The sequence below is a fragment of the Bidens hawaiensis genome, unplaced genomic scaffold (assembly GCF_021521415.1).
Source record: "Bidens hawaiensis isolate Kalapana, Puna unplaced genomic scaffold, B.hawaiensis_p1.1 tig00023388_1, whole genome shotgun sequence".
NCBI lineage: Eukaryota > Viridiplantae > Streptophyta > Magnoliopsida > Asterales > Asteraceae > Bidens > Bidens hawaiensis.
Genome location: NW_027493658.1, coordinates 19,383 through 37,387, shown reverse-complemented (window position 1 = coordinate 37,387; position 18,005 = coordinate 19,383).

Below are 18,005 nucleotides of genomic sequence, written 5' to 3'. Positions count from 1 at the left end.
CAAGGATTAAATATGCATCGAAACCCGTGTTTTGATGAACTTTTACCTTGAAACGTTTACCACTCGGGGTAAAAACCAATACCTTAACGTGTTTTACATGAATAACACATAAATTAAAAAGAATTAACTTAAAAACAATTTAACTTAAAAACATGGGAAAATCTTTTTGTATTTTCTTTTTCAAATTTTACCCTATAGCTCGGAAATCGAAATTAAAGCAGAAAACAAAGTTAAAAACACAATATTTTTGGATTTTGAGTATTTTTGAATGAAAAACTAAAATAAAACTAAGACAAATATGAAATCTGTTCTATGAAAGCAGTACATATTTTTGTGACTTGAGAAGAGAATCATATTGACCAAATCGACCTTTCACCTCTGTTTTATGTTTCAGCGTTATTATAACTGGTGTTAAGTCAGTCATTGGTATTGTTGTCCACTTAAACTTTAACAACAACTGTTTCTGAAATTTCAGTGATATGATTAGATTTATTCAATTAAGCACGAATCGTAAGTGGCCACCCATCTGTTAGACATAATCTGTATATCTCATACCATGAAGCTTATCATGTATGTCTTTTTCTTACCTAAAAATGATTAGCCGTGACTCATGTAAAATTAACAAATAGAAACTAAAGCTGAAGGTTAAAATTTTCCCTTAAGATCGGTATTACTACACGCAAATAAAGTTCCATTTTAACAAAATAAAAATATAAAATAAGTTGAAATTGTAGAAGCCTTAACCTCCATTTCGATACATTGCTTTATAGTATATGCAGAAAAAGTCCAAGACTTGTACGAAACACCAAGAAAATAAAGTAGAATACTTAGGCCTTAACTCTCAGATTGGTATTCCTACATGCGTAGAGTGTCCAAGACTTAAGAAAAAATAAAGAGAAAATAAAGTTGAATTTCTTTGCAAAATGAAAAGAAAATAAGTTGAATTTCTTAGCAAAATGAACGCATGCACACACAAAAATCGTTAAAAAAACTTTTGAGATTTAAAATAGATATTAACCATGTTTTCAGATGTTATTCCACCAGATTCGGCAAGCGTTTCTGTTTATATGACTTACTTTTCCTTACTTGCTTGTTTTAAAGCCTACCAATGCACAAATACAAATAAGCACATAGTCTTTTAAGCTTATTTCTTACTAGATTTGAGACTAGATGACGAATGTACTTTCATCTTCTATTTTTGCTTTATACTCATTTTTCAGGAGCACAATTTTTCAATGTTTTTGGATTTTTAAATATTTGAATGTATTTGGATTTTATCTGTACAAACGAAAGGCACAATATTTTTGTATTTTTCCCATTTCTTCCCCAAAAACCAATATATTAAAGAAAATAAAACAAAACAAACTATACAGACAAAAAGTGATTATCTGAGCTTAAGGATATCAACAAGAGCTTTCCAATCTTTTAAACCAAGCAAAAAAGTCGAATCGTGTTTTATCAAACGCTTTGGTAAACATGTCAGTTTTCTGAAAATCCGTATGCACCTTCTCTATACCGATTAATTTCTTTTCAAAGCAATCATGAATAAAACGATATCTAATATCAATATGTTTCATTTTAGTGTGGCGCACGGGGTACTTCGTGATACAAATAGCAGGTGAGTTATCAATAAAAATGGGATTAGTTAGAAACTTCAAACCGTAATTCAGCAAGTATTGCCGGATCCATAACACATGTGAATAGCAACTCGAGGCTACTACGTATTCGGCTTCTGCAGTTGAAGTGTATACTGTTGTCCGCTTCTTACACTACCAGGAAACAAGCCGGCTTCCTAGGAATTGACAACCTGCTGTAGTTGACTTGAAATTGGTCTTGCATGCTTCGTAGTCCGAATCGGAAAACGCAGTGAGATCAAAGCTATCATCCTTGGGATACCATAACCTGGTGTCAGGATTACCCCTCAGATAGTGAAGTATACGTTTAACTGCAACCAGATGAGTAACTCGAGGACTCGATTGGTACCTGGCATACAAACAAACAACAAACATGATATCAGGACGAGAAGCAGTAATATACATTAAAGAACCTATCATAGCTCGGTACAGGGTCGGATCAACGGTATCCTCTAATTCGCCCGATGATAAATTGTATCCCACGGGAAGAGGAGTAGAAGGGCCTTTTTCGGCAGTTATCTTGAATCGGCTCAAGACGTCTTCCACACATTTATCTGATGAATGAAATTTCCAGCGTCAGATTGATGAACCTGCTACCCTAAGAAGAAATTCATCTCCCCAATTGAGCTCATCTCGAATTTTGTCTGCACTGATGTCTTAAATTCTTTGCACAGCTTGTCGTTTGTTGAAACAAATATGATGTCGTCGACATAAATCTGAACGATGAGCAAATCTTCTCTGATATTATTGTAGTATATGATACAATCCACACTTCCTCGTTTGAAGCGTCTATATGGTCAACAAGCGTGCCATACAAAGCTCTCGGGGCTTGGTGTATACCATAAAGAGCCTAGTTAAAACGATAAACATGGTCAGGATATTCTGGATCTTCAAAAACAGGAGGCTGTTTCACGAACACCTCTTCATGAAGTTCCCCGTTAAGAAACACAATCTTAACATCCATTTGATATACCTTAATGTTCTTGAAAGCTGCATAGGCTAAAAACATACGTATAGCCTCCAATCTTGCAACATGAGCATATACTTTAGTGTAATCTACGCTTTCTTGCTGATGAAATCCTTGCACGACCAAACACGCTTTATTCCATAAGATGACTCCATACTCCTTTTTACACTTAAAAACGCATTTAGTCAGAATAGGTTTCTTAACCCTATCAGGTTTATCAATGATATCTCATACACCCAGTCGAGAAAACTGTTTCAATTCTTCTTGAATTGCCTCTACCCATGACGAATCTTCAAGCGCCATACAAACACTCGTCGGTTCCATTTGAGAAAGAAAGCAAGTGTATTAAGAAAGATTCATGATTTGTGATGAATACATATCGGCATACGCACACAATATATTAAAATCACTTGCACTAGCAATCTGGTGGTGTGCTGAACACCAACATCGAGATCACCAATGATGCTGTCCTAAGGATGATACGTGTGAATCCAAAGTGTCGGATTCTCAGGCACAAAAACATGTTCATTTAAGTTAGTGAGATTCTATTCAGCATCATGAGATGATTCCCCGACCTCATGATTATTATTAAATGGGACTGAAGAAGAATCAACAAAATGACCATCATCCGATGATATAGAAATAACATCAGAAGTATCAGGATGATCATCTTACACTGCATCAAAATTAGAAGTCCTTGGTGTAGAAAACATTTGGTCTTCCAAATAAGCATGCACCAAGTCTTCATCAGTGAGATTAACTCTGGGAGTAAAAGAATTAAATAAACTCTCATAATTGAACATCCAATCATGACCTTTTCCAGCAGGAGGTGTTGTGTAGCTTTGGCAGTCAACATGGTACCATTCTTCAACACAACCCCGAAGAGAAATTGAAACTCTTTTCTTAGGCGAAACATATCCCAAGAAGTAACCCTCAATAGCCTTTTCCTCGAATTTTCTCGCATCTCGTTTAACATTGTGCAAGGATGTAACAACTCAGGTTTTTCCATATTTTATTTCGTAACCGTTACCTGACCCACTTATATGTTCGGGCTATCATATCAATAAAAATACCGCATTTATCGTGTTATTGAATTATTAAAATATTATTTTTTAATTATTTATTTAAAATATATATATAACTTTCAAGATGTTGAAAATTTAACCCTAAACTAAACTATTAGCTAAATATGTTTCCATCCTCATATTACAGGGGCTAAAATGCAAATTATATATTATTATTATTACAATTATTATTATTATTATTATCATTATCATTATCATTATTATTATTATTATTATTATTATTATTATTATTATTATTATTCATCAAACCGTTTACCCTGATCCAAACCCAAACCCAAACCCAAGACCCGATTATCGAACCCGTTTACATAAATTCTTAGCTTGGACCTCAATTCTCTTAACTAATATGGTAATTGAATCAAATCGTGTGTTATATATTCCAATTGCGACCTAACCGACGTTCTAATTTGGTTAAATCGATAAAAATGGATTCATTTTTCTTAATATACTAGCCGTCCCTAAATCAATCGTGTTATACAAAATAAAGAATGTAATAATACAATTAAACACACATTTATAATAACCGAACCCTCGCCGACATAGCCCCTCTACTTAATTGAATTATCATCATCGTTTGATTGTTCGTTCATTACCGTGTTTAGCCGGCATGTGTTCGTCTTAATTAACCAGTCATATAATGCGTTACGAGGTATTTGATTTATGTTTTGTGTTAGTTACTGATAAATTAACATAAACCCTAACACTAATTTGATAAACGACAACTGGTTTAATCAATTAACAATTCTAGGGTTTATGAATAACTGGGGATTTATTTCTATTAATATATATTATATAGTTTTTGGATTATAACCAGGTTAGCCGCCAGCCCAGTTGGCTGGTGCACTCCTGGTTAGGTCATGGTGGACGGCTGGTCGCGGGTTCGAACCCCCGCCCGTCTTTTTAATATTATTTTTGGTAATTTTTGTTCTTTAATCAATATTTGATTAATAATAACAATAATAAATGATCAATCATTTTATAAAAATAGACGAGGTTACATGTTGTTTTTCACATCTTTGTTAAATATCCATGTGTGTAAAAGAAAAAACAAGTTATTCTTTTGTAATTTTCCTTATCACGGCTAACATTTCCCCATCTTTTTATCCGTCATTTTTTCTAATTATATTACATGTCAGCATTTTATCTGTTATTTTTTTCAAATATTTTAAACATGCAGGTCACTTAATGTATATTACAATTACAAGACACCATTTATTATTTAAACGACTAGATTAAACGTTGTGTCCTTTCACTAATAACCACTTTATAACCGTCATCCATAACCACCAAAACTGTTAGCATCCCAACCTATAAATACGTCTCCACATCCATAAATTCTCTTCACACCAGCTTTCGATGTTATAATTGTTATAGCCTAAACATACACGATCATTACTATGACATTCGTCATTTTTGAAAGCCAAAAACCCGACCCATTTTAATATTTCGACATCTTTCGGATCTTCATTTATTAATAAAATGGTGAATTATTTTTGTATTTATGTTCATGATGTTGTTTAGGTTTATAATGTTGTTCTATTATTTTTGATGTTACAAATTTAATTCTAAGTATTATATTATCTTTCTTTAATCAATTGAGTCAAAGACATTTAATGGGTTTATACATTCAATTAGTTAAAATCCATGATTCCAAGCCTTATGACTAGCCTCTTGACTAGCCATCAAATTAACTCACTTGACATTGTTATTAACGATTTTGAGCCTATATAAAGCTCACTCATTCTCTACATTCCTTGCACAACTAATTTACACTCAAAATTATTGCTTGTCAATTTCTCCAAAGTCTCAAGTTTGACTTTCAAAAGACAATTGCTCAAGAATTATTATTTTCTTCTTCTTTTGTGATGCAATTCCCAGGTAATATTTATTTCTTGTCATTACGCATAACGATTGTTTTCATGATGACAACCAAAACGACATTCATGGAGACATATCATCCTGTGTAATTGGCTTGCTTATGTTCGGTTTATGAATTTTATGTTTAAAAATAAGTTTTATTTTTACAAACTAATAATAAAGAACAAACATTTTTTTAACATACTACTTCATATTTTTTCAAATTATGTTACTCACAAACCCAACTCAACAACCGGGTTCGTGTCCGACCAAAAAACGAACCACTCATTAAACTAGTTTTCTTAATTAATTGTTCGGTTGGAATAAACCGGACTCATCTAAATTAATTAATATTTATTATAACCCTTTTGTTTTTCTAAGACTAAAATAAATTAACTTAACAAATAAAATAACCAAAAGCCTTTTTTAATAAACCAAAAATATATTTTTTTTCTGATAAATTGCTTTGCCATAAACCGAACGTCCTCGCCAAATTATTTTCTTTACGCAACTTATTTTTAAGCCTATCTATTTATTTATCTAGGGCCGTTCGTTGAACCGAACTTTGTCGGTTCACTCGTTTAAAGGCATTTTTCGCTCTCGACTCCCTTACTTAACAAGTGAATTTTTCATAACTGTAAGGCCCCGTTCCCGGTGCCTCACTTTAACGTCGGATTTACTCATAAACACAGTTCTACAAATCAGAGTTTATTAAAACTTTCGCGGAAATGTTGACTTTAATAATTTGATACAAAAATTTGATCTTTTCGTTAAAACATAATATTCAGCATCTTATTTAAATCATCATTTATCTTCCATCTTTAGATGCCAGCCATTCAATCCATGCCATGTGCCAACCTCATGCTAGCTCTGTAATCATATTCACCTGCGTGGATACTAAAAGTCAGCTATGCTGAGTGAGTTCTAGTTAATCAGGCAACATACAATACATACACATATCTTACCTACATACATATCCTAACCTTGTGTAAATATCCATAAGAGGAACGTCACATAATATCTAATAAAAGAACTATTACTATTACCCCTACTATTTATATTCTCCATAGAAGGACACTCTATATATATATATATATATATATATATATATATATATATATATATATATATATATATATATTCTCCATAGAAGGAGCATCCTATATACTTCCATAGAAGGAACACTATGCTTTCCATTAAAGGAACACTAGGCTTTCCATCAAAGGAACACTGGGCTTTCCATTAAAGGAACACTGGGCTTTCCATTAAAGGAACACTATACTTTCCATTAAAGGAACACTAGGCTTTCCATTAAAGGAACACTATGCTTTCCATCAAAGGATCACTCTATATATTATCCGTAGAGGGAACTCTATTTATAAGTTATCATTTAATATCCATATAAGGAGACGATAATCACTATTCTTGGTAATACGTGTAATATCCGAAGATCGTTCACGTATCGACAAGCAATCATCCTTACACTACATGCAATATTCATATCTTTATTATTAACCTGACAGTATGCGCAATATCCGAAGATCGTTCGCGTACCGACAAACAATCATTCATATCTATCATATATCATATATATAGCATACACTTACTACTTAAGGTAAGTGTATTAACTAATAACATCGAGTATGCACACAGCCCCGAAAAGCATAACAAGGAATGAGGCTAGAAACTCACCTGAACTCGGTTACTTCTTCCGTTAATGGTTACTCCTTTCTTGACTGCGCACGGCTAGCTGTATAACAATTATGCGTATTGATTACTATCACTTTTCATATCGCGTTTCTAGTTACTTTATTACCCATAACGAGCGGGGGGTCCGGGGGCAGCACCCCTGGCAACGGGGTCTAGGGGCGGCAACCCCTAGCAGGGTCCAAGGGGCAGAGCCCCTGGCTGGGGTCGAGCTTGGAAAAAATTTTATTTACATTAACCGTCTTAACACATTTTCCATTTGGATTTTAAATTATTTTATAATTCGTCATCTTGTTCTCTATAACGAATTTAGCCTAATTCGTTATTAGACTACAGTCTAATGCGTTAACAAAACACAACCTAATTCGTTATCCTTCATGGTCTGATTAGCTGATTCGTTAGCCTGGTTTGTCAATCTGGTTCGTTATCTGATCATGACCTGATTCACTATTCCAATTCGTTACCTAAACACCATCTAATTCGTTATTGGAACTTGGCGAATTGGTGAGTAACGAATCACCTGATTCGTTACCCGGTTCGCTCCTAGTTCGTTAGCCTAATTCTGATGTAATGAACCGGGTGAGCTAATTCGCTACGTAGCATAACGAATTGAACCATTTTTAACGAATCATCCCTGCTCTTATCTAGACTTTGACTTAGGGTCAAAGTCAAAATTGCCAAGAACACAAAATAGTCAACATTCATCAGATATGCAATTAAACCCTCGTTTCTTAACCAAATATCACGATTTAGGTATCAATGGATTCGGAATTACAGCGCCTAAAAACCCCAACCGTCAAATCAGCCAAACGTCAACATTTAAGGGGTGCGATTAGGCATATAGGTTACGGGTTCTTTTAGGTTATCAATTAACCTATCAAGCTGTAATGGATTTCAGTGAGGTTTGCTTTGTTAGGCTCGTTTTTATCATATATATACAGATCTAAGACTACCTAAATGAATCCGGATCTAAAGGAACGATTTCTAGTTATAAACGTACCTTAAATGAGTAGGTTTACGAACACGGTTAAGCCTTGATGTTGTTTTGGTTCTTCACGACGATCTAGCACCAACAAAATCCGGGTTTCACCTTCGGATTTCGGCTCGGGTTTTAGGATGGTGTGTGTGTTTATCAAGGCGTAGGTTATGGTGTAGACTTTGGATAAAAATGGAAAGGATTAGGGTTTAAGGGGTATTTATACTCCCTTAAGCCCATGGACCTAAGGCCCATCTTTCCCTTTTGGTCCATAATTAAGTCCATCTAAAAGCCTACTTATCCTATCATATTTTATTATTATTATTATTATTATTATCCGAACGAAAAATTTGGATGTTACAATAACTCCTTTTTAACTCTTTTAATATTTTCGGGGTGTAGCATGTCACAAGTTTTTATTTCGTTAGTTATGCGCTTATTTACAAAACGATTCACATTTATCGTACATGTTAATATTATTCTTGCATATTGTTTATGATTATACGTGAACTTGCTTGCAACATGTTTATTGTTTTTATGATGGAAGTTACACAAACGCAAACGCATACACATAGTGGGAGGGTCCGACGGGACGTACCTGCGCCGTCTAACATTACGACTTCGGTTGTTTACGTAAGGTGGTTCTCATTTCCCCGACTTCTACGGCTTCGGCTGAATGAACGGAAGGATGACACTATTTGATTTCATTTACATTATGTTTGAATGTTTATTACATGACGATTGTTGAATCACATATTTAATATATATTTATATACGCAAAAACTTATGAAAACTCACCAACATGTGTTGTTGACAAAATATATTATTTTAAACGTGCTGCAGGTTGATATGATGAAGTGACAGGACAAGAAATTAGTTATACCTTAGGATTATTTCAATGAATAATATTTGCTTCATTTAGATGTGATGTTCTTTTTGTCTCATTATCAAACTATTTGTGTACTTGTGAAATTATGAAATAAAATAAATATAATGTCACTTTTAATAGTGTTACGAGCTTATGAGTGATCTGTACGTTGTACCCGGACATATTCCGCTTAAAGCCGGGGTGTTACAATTACAATATTGGTTAACGACGGAACTAACCAACAAGAATCCAGATCAACGACATCATCTTCAGAGCCACATTCTTCGATCGCCACCACCATCGCCAATGCATTTAGGGAACGACTGGTTAACACCCCGTAAGGGAATGGCTGTGCATGGGAAAATCAGAGCGCAGCGAATCGTGTCGGTTGACGACTATGGGACCGAACGTTGCAGGGCGCGGCCAAACGTTACAATCCATCATCACGGAGAATAATTGAATGCCTCCGCTAAGTCCGGTGGTACGTAATACGTATATTAATTGGGGAATTTGAAGGACAAACATTTTTAAACGTACAAACCTTAGAATTATCTGATGTAGAAATGTGAAGTTTTTATGACAAAAGAACTCAACTCGGGTTGTAAGGCCATGTGTAGTGGAGGGGCTACAATTGGGGACGGATTGTGACATGTGGCGCCCAGTCAGCATGGAGTGGAAATTTATTTTTGGGGTGTAATGGCGTAGGGGCTACAAGTTGGGCCCACAATGTCTTTTTTTATTATTTTCTTTTTATAATTAAACTAATTAAATAAAAACCAGTTTATTTAAATAATTAAATTAAAATGCATTAAAATTAAAAAGAAATACAAAAAAAAAAACATAACCAAAAAAAAAATACATAACTAAAAATATTAAAAAACATAACCAAAGAAAAAAATTAAAAAAAACATAACTAAAAAAAAGAAACTAATATCCGTAATAATCGCGCATTTTTTCACGTCGTCGTTGAAACAATAATGTGGCTTCCTCGTGAAACCCCTCCGCTTTGAGGGATTCGTAGTCCTCTTTCATTTGTTTTAATTCCAACGTCTGGTTCACCTTTTCTTGTTGTTTGTTGGATGCTCTAAGGTCGGCTCCTATTACGGTGGCATTTGTTTCCAAACGACCAACCAACTCGTTTATTTCAACGGGATCCGTATTGAATCGTGTTGACGACGAACGTTCCCCCTTATTTTTTCTCAATCTCCCGCGTGGTCGAGGCAACTTCTCTACCTCTTCGTCGTCGGCTATATCAACATCGTCGGCTAAATTAACCGTGTCGTCCAGGAAGAAGCTACGAGCATCGGAGGGTGTGTTTGGTGTGCTCGGATTTGTCGACGACGATGTATTCGACCTTTTTGATTGTCGGGATGAGCCGGCTCGTCGGGCGACGGGAACGGTTGGTGCCCTGCTCCATTTCGCGCACATAGTTTTTTTCCAACAACTCAAATACTTTGAACGTTTTCCCGTGCCGCCCAAAAGTTTGGCCCTGAGCTCGAAAGTCGCTCAAGGCTTGAGTTATAATGTCGCCGTCGTTATGCCCGCCGGGCCCCTGCAAACCAGTTAATTATCCCGGAAAATTTTTGACAATCGGCGTTAAGCCCCTTCCAGTGGGCTTGAACCGCTTCTTTTCCCCGGTAGTCTTCAGGTTTATTGGTTATCGCGAGCCAAGCTTCAAAGACTTTCTTCCAAAACATCCCGGTGGCTTGAAAGTTAGCTACAAATTAAAATTATGTCACAATTAGTATACATTTTAATAAACACTAAATACATTTTTAATAAATACTTAATTTTAAAAAACTTACCAACGTTGGGATCCTCCGAAATGACGATCCAAGCCCTTGCGAGGGCCCTCTCCTCCTCCTCCTCCTCGGTCCAATGCTTGTATGGATCACGTTGCGCAATCGGTTCCTCCGATTGTTTCTTTTTGTGTTTACGGGTCGCCTTTTTGCTTGAACCGGAGGCCCGTGACGTTTGCATCTCCGGCACCGTCACTGGCATTGTGTTTACGGCACCGTGACGCTCCGACTCCGGTGGTGTTGACCCGAACGCCGGCATTGTGTTTTGCGGGCTGATATAGTTGGTGGTACATGTTTAGGTTCTGGTCGGAAAATTGATACGGATAGCTCGGTTAGTTCGGTTGGCTCCGGTGGTGGTTCCATTGTAAGTTCGGTTGGTTCGGTTGGCTCGATTGCGAACCATACGCTTGACCGAAACCAGGGAATTGGTAGTTCGGTTGGTTCGGGTTGTTTCTAGGATTCATTTTGTTTATTTTTTGTAAGGATTTGGGTATGATTTGTGTATAAAATGGATATAAAATGGAGAAGAAGGGTGTATGTTTATATATATATTATTATTCTTCTCCAGCTGCGACAAGTATACCCCGCCCCCGCCCCTTTTCGCCCAATTATCGCCGGGAGTGGGGGGGGGGGGCAGTGTTCTAGCCCCTCATCGCCTCAATTTGCCACCAAACCTCGCCCATTACACATATCCTAATAGATAAGGATAAAGACGGAAAAAAGATGATGCCATCCTATTTCTTTAAAAATTATGTCGACACCTGTTTAAAATTAATAATTAAGAAAAGTTGGAAGATATGCATTAGCGAAAACACATTATTTAATAGTTATAATAGTTTTTCAATATTCAGTTTGTTATTTATCTTAATATATATTTATTTAAAAAGAGAGTTGCCGATATACATTAGCAATCACACCTCAATTTGTTATAGTTATAATTAAATTTGCCGTACAAAATAGAAGATAGAAAAAAAATATTAGTATACATGTAACATGTATTTAAGTTAAATAAATTTTTTTTTTCAAACTGTATATATAAATTTTTTGCATATAGATGTTAATAATCTTTTAAAACAAAATTTCTCTTTTATTATCTAGTTAAAGATGCTTTTTTCAATATTTGCCATAGCTTATAGTTTGTTGTTTATAGTTGTGTAATATCTTATATAGAACTTTAAAGTATTTAGTATTTTTTTTCAAAACATAACCTGTTGTTGATGTATCAAACTTTAAGGGAATTTAATATTAATTTATTAAATTGTCACAATTGTATATTCAAATATAACTAACGTATGTAGCACACAATATTACTATTTTTATCACGCTACTTGACTTGAATCCAATACTTAAGTATATCACCAAATAAAAATTTTGTAAGCAAAAACAGATAATCCGTTGCAACGCGCGAGTAATATTGCTAGTATATATATAAAGATAATATATTTTGTTTTAAATATAAATATCAAATATTTATATAAATAAAAATTTGTGATGAATATCTTAATGATGTTTAAATAATTAAATTATTATTTTTATACATATATATTATAAATATTTATTTTTTACATAATAACTTTATTTATGATATTAAATATATTAATTACAATGTTTACGTGTTATAGATCTAATAAAATAATAAATAAATCAAAGTAATTTATGTTTGTTATAATAATAATAACTAACCATCAAAATTTGTTGGGCTAGTATTAATGTGGTTTGTACTTAGTTTGGGCTTATATTGTAAACCGAGATTACATGGATCTCGGTGGGCTTTTGGGTAGTATTGGGCTTGTATGTAGTCTCTATATAAACCATGTAACTAGGTTTATTATAGGGTTAGCGGTGTGAGACGTAATAGAGATGGATCGGTGGTTTTGTAATCCATTGTGCTTAAGCACTAGATGTTTAATATACGTGTGTTTTGAAGCATATTCATTGTGTCCCTATGTTGTTTGTTTACATCTTATTGAATAAACTCGTGTTAGTTTCCGTCTAATCACGAGATTGTGTGGTATTGAAAGATCCATTCTAATGACTTACAATTGGTATCAGAGCCTATTGACCTATTCTAGGCTCGGCGGTGATATCACCGATTCAAGGATTGTTTTTGTTAATTGTTTTGGTGGCCGTGGTATTCGTTTTTCCGGTGATCTACTCGTCGGAGAAGGAAAGAGGTTCCTTTTGGCTTGAAGATTGACTTAAATTTGGTTAAAATTCAAATCCCCTTGATTTCGGGATTTAGTTTGTTACCAAAGTTATCTGGTCAAAGTTTCCTTGGGTTTCTTGGGAGTTCTCGGGCAATTTACAACGTTTTCGGCCATCACTTGGCCGTTCTCGGTGAAATTTGTTAATTCTTGGCCAAATTTGTATTTTGATAGTTTTCGGTCAATTACTTGTGATCTCTGTTGACTTTTGGGAGTTCTCGGTCAACAAAAAGTGTTCACTGTTGACTTTCCAAGTTCTCGACTACTGTAGTGATTGTTCTCGGTTGATTTTCAAGGTTCTCGACTGACTTTTTGGGATCTCGATCAAAGTTGGTTCTTAGCTGTGACTATACATCTGGGCCTATTCTTATTGGGCCTTAGGAAAACTTAAATATTTTTTGGACTTATATACTAGACCAGATCATTAATTATTTATCCAAGATGGACGAAGTAACTAATAATCAATCAAATGTTGCACTACATCAAGAACTGGACTCCATAATAGGAACTGCTACTCATGTACCCCGTTTGCTGTCTGATGAGGGGTTTTCCGAGTGGAAGTTTAGATTTGAAAAGTATGTGAAGATGAAAGATGCCAAGATTTGAGAAGCATTGTTCGAGGTCCTCAAGCTATTACTTATCAACGTGAAAACTCTAAAGAAGTGGCTGTGGCCTGTTGAATAGTATGATGATGCAGACTTTAAAAAGATTGAAGAGGACGACATGGCTCTTGCTACTTTAACCATGACACTTTCACCCGAGATTTCCTTGGGATTTAGAGATTTACAATCTGCAAAGGCATTCTGGGAAGCCCTTATTGAGGTGTATGAGGGTAATGAAGTCATGAGAAGAAGTTGTCAAGATCTCTTACAACAGAAGTTCAATATGTTCAATCATGTTATGGGAGAGTCATTGGAAACTCAGCTGCAGATCTATATCTCTAGTGACTGAGATGAGATCTGCAAACATGAACTTGACTGCTGCCGAGACAAATAATAGCTGGTCAACTCTCTGCCACAGGAATGGGATATGAATGTTGCAGTGATTAAGAAGACGAAGGATTTCAACTGGTTAACTCTGTCAGAAGTAATGGCAATCATCAAAGCTTGTGACATGGATGATAAGCAGTGTGCCATTAATCATGCAAACTCCTACAATGCAGCCGGCCACAGTGTTGCCTCCAACAATGCACTCATCTCGCATGACAACTTCTCAATGTTTAAATCGTCTCAGGGACAGTACCCTCCACCGCATCAGTCTCAGAATAACTTTTCTATTTTTAAGTCTGCTCAGGGTTAATTCACTCAGGCACCACCACAACCAACTCCCATGTTCTTTCCTCAGCCTGTTCAACATTCTGCTTCTGCTACTAAGCCCCAACCATCTGCTGTACCTTCCAGTCAATCTTCCAATAGGATTCCCTCCTTCTCATAGGAGACTCAAGAAAATATTGCTTTAATGGCAGGATTCATGAATTGCCACAACGCTGGCAGTTTTTCTCTTGCAAATCGCCATGGCATTTTTTCGCGCGAAGAAATTCACAAAGAAAACGGGCAGAAACAACTGAAATGTGCCAGCTAATCAGAAGGTGTGATTTAACAAAGATACTCTGAGGTTCTACAATTGTCACGAGCCAGGTCATTTTGCTCGTGAGTGCACTAACCTAGCTAAGGAAGGAAACATAGAAAGGGCACTGTTCTAGTGGGAAATGAAAGAGGATAAATGTAGCAAGTACAGCTGAAGGTGAGCGAGGTTTGGTAGCTCAACAATTCTCTTGGAATGATCAGATGGCTGCTCTCAGCATCAATAATCAGACTGAAAACTTTGCCCGAATTGAAGTTGCTGAAGAAGAGAATGTTGTTGTGGAACAAGTGAAGGAACTTCAATTTGCTTTCATGGCCTTCACTTCCTCCAGCTCATCCGAGGTACGTTCCGAATCATGTTCACTAGCATGTATTAGTAAATTAGATTTATACAAAACCCACAATAGTAACTTGCTTAGAGAAATGGAATGACTAAAATCTGAAAATTTCACTTTTAAGAAAACTGAGAAAGCTTTCAAAGATAAAATTGAGGCACAAAAAATGATTTTTCTAAACTTCAATATGATTTTAGCATAAAATGATGTAACCACTTAGATGCCAAACAGAACATTGTTGAGTTAACTGCTGAACTGGAAGCCTCTAAGTTAGAGATTTAGCTAATAAATTTGAAAGAGCTGAACTTGACTTTAAGAAATTCGAAGGCTCCAGTGCTGTTGTTAACTCCATAATCGAAAATCAATTATGGTGGAAAGAAAATACTGGTGAGGGTATAGGGTACAGTGTTTTACCCCTCCATATAATGAGAACTACACTAGTCTTCCTCTTACCAAAGAGCAGGAAGAAAGGTTAAAAACCATACAGTATGGTAAATCCGCTGAAAATGGCATAAATGCTCCTGGTTTAGTAAAAGCTACTGCTTTGAATATTTATCACCTAAGTTTGTTAAAGAAGGAAGTTCAAATATTCAAAATTGTGATAAATCAAGCAATAAGTCAGGTGGTAAATTCCAAGTAAAGCAAACTAGCTCACTCAACAGATCCAGACCAGGAGTAGACCACAATGAATTTTACATCAAACGTCAAATATGTTTTAACTATGGCATTCCTGGTTATATTGCTAGAAATTCTCCACGCAGTCCATATGTCCCATATTATGGATATTATCAGAGTTATATACCTCGAAATACCCCTCAATATAAATCAAGGTATCATAAGGAAAATACCTCTGACGGTGATTGGAAAAGAAACAAGGCTGATAGGTTTAGTCATCATCAGACCAAGCCTAACATGTTTCGGAAAAGTGATAGAAACTGGGTTTTAATCTCAAGAACCAAGTTGGTTTCTGGACCAAAAAAAGTTCGGAAGTCAAAGTCACCTGTGTCTCCCGCTTGTAAACCAGAGACTAAGTCATCCATTCATACAAATAACAAATCTTCTAAACAAAGAATGAATGGTTGCCTAAATCTTCGGTGATCAAGCTATCAAGTTTAATCTTAGATAATCGAGAAGATATGTCATGGCAACCCGTGTCAAGTTTAGATAAATCAGGTTTACCCAGTATTACTATGGATTGGGAACCAAAAACTAACTAATCTCGCACATCGTGCAGGAACAGCTATGGAGGAATATCATCAGACCTTGATGTGTTGATAGTGGCTGCTCCAGGCACATGACAGGAGACATTTTCCAATTACACGACATTCAAATCTTGAACGGTGGATATGTTTCCTTTGCGGGAGGAGAGACGGGGAAGATTACTCAAAAGGGTACTAGAAGTAATGGTGTTCTAAAGTTTGAAAATGTTAATTTCGTTCCTGAATTGAAGCACAGTCTGCTCAGAGTCTCGCAGATCTGTGATAAAGGCTTTTCAACCCATTTCACTAACAAAGAGTGTTTTATTTTAAAACCTAGTATCAGCATACCAGATGATTGGGTTCTTGTTCGATCATAAAGAAAAGATAATGCTTACGTGATCGACATGAACAAAAATGTTCCTGATGAAATCACCTGTCTATTTTCTAAAGTGTCAGAACATAATGCCATGCTTTGGCATCGTCATCTTGGTCATGCAAACATTAAAAATTTAAATCGTCTTGCTAAAAACGACCTGGTGCGTGGTTTACCTGTCAAGGATTTTGTTACTATTGAAAAATGTGTGGCTTGTACTTTGGGTAAACACAATCGTAAATCCCACAAGCCAAAACTTGTTAATACCATCTCATCTATTTTTCAATTGCTGCATATGGATCTGTTCGGTCTAGTTCATATTTTGAGTCTTTCTCGCAGCTCTTACTGTCTAGTAATTACTAATGACTACTCACGTTTCACTTGGGTGGTTTTCTTGTCAAATAAGAGTGAGACTGCAGAATTGATAAAACGTTTTGTGGTGCTTATGGAGAATCGACTCAATTTAAAGCTGATGTGTATTCGTTGTGACAACGACACGGAATTCAAGAACTTAACAACGAATTATTTTTGTGCCGAAAAGGGGGTGCTTCGACATTACAGCTCAGCTCGGACATCGCAACAAAATGGAGTTGTTGAGAGAAGGAACATGACTCTTATCGAGGCGGCAAGAACTATGTTGTGTGATTCAAAACTGCCTTTGTTCTTCTGGTCAGAGGCTGTTAACACGACATGTTATGTTCAAAATCGAGTGCTGATCTACAAATCTCAGATGAAGACACCGTATGAGATTGTTTACGGTCACAAGCCCACGATTGCACATTTTTGAGCTTTTGGATGTACAAGTACTCTGCTGAATCTTGAAACGACTCTAAAGTTTGGAGCCAAAGCTGATGATTGTTACTTTGTTGGATATGTGGTTGTACCACCTACAGAGTTTACAACAAGTCAACGAACAGATAGCGGAATATTAAGACGTGTGCTGGCTAGAAGAGAATGAGACTGATGCTCGTGTCGATCCTGATTGGTTATTTTATTATACTGAACACTTTAAGCCTTTTAATGTGTTTCCAGTTGTCGATACAGAAATTTCGGGTGCTTGTGCTTCAAATTCTGTTGATGAAGAAGAAGACATACCTACTGACTCTCATATGTCTCCAGTGTTAGGTATTGATCCTTCATAATCATTGGACGCCACTCAGCCGTTTCCAGCTAGTCAATAAGAAAATGTTACCAAATCCGTGTCTTCAACAGCACCTGCAGTCGATGCTCCATCAGTTGAGGGGGAGAGTCCGATTCGTCAAATTTTTGGAAGAACTCTATTCCCAGATGTCATACCAAATGAATATATTGCCAGTACTTCGTACTCACACAGTACGAAGACATCTGGATGGAAGAACCCTCTTACTGAAATCCTTAAAGATCCAACAAATTTACCTTCTACCAGCTCTGTTCCATGG